Raw genomic sequence first — 464 nt, 5'->3', positions numbered from 1 at the left:
GATATATTTAAAGTTCTAGTCAATATGTAGATATATCGTCTGCCAACCCATATATGATGAAACCATAAGGTCTGTTTGAACCACAAGATTGGTGATTTGAACTCACCAGCCACTTCTTGGAAACCCTATGTTGTTGTTGTTAGGTGCCATCGAGTCGGTACCAACCCATAGGGACCTTATGCACAGCAGAACGAAACACTGCCCAATCCTGGGCTAACCTCACTATTGTTGCCACACTTGAGTCCATCGATGCTGCCACTTGGCCAATCCATCTCATTGGGGGTCTTCCTCTTATCCTCTCACACTCCAGCATACCAAACATGATATCCTTCTGCAGTGACTGGTCCCTCCTGACAATATGTCTGAAGTATGAGACATGAAATTTGGCCATCTTGGCCTCTAAGGAGCACGCTGCCTGCACTTCTTCCAAAATGGATCTATTGGTTCTTTTGGCAGCCCATGGC

Source organism: Chrysochloris asiatica, unplaced genomic scaffold (genome assembly GCF_000296735.1).
Source record: "Chrysochloris asiatica unplaced genomic scaffold, ChrAsi1.0 scaffold00086, whole genome shotgun sequence".
Classification (NCBI taxonomy): domain Eukaryota; kingdom Metazoa; phylum Chordata; class Mammalia; order Afrosoricida; family Chrysochloridae; genus Chrysochloris; species Chrysochloris asiatica.
This window is presented reverse-complemented; position numbering follows the sequence as displayed.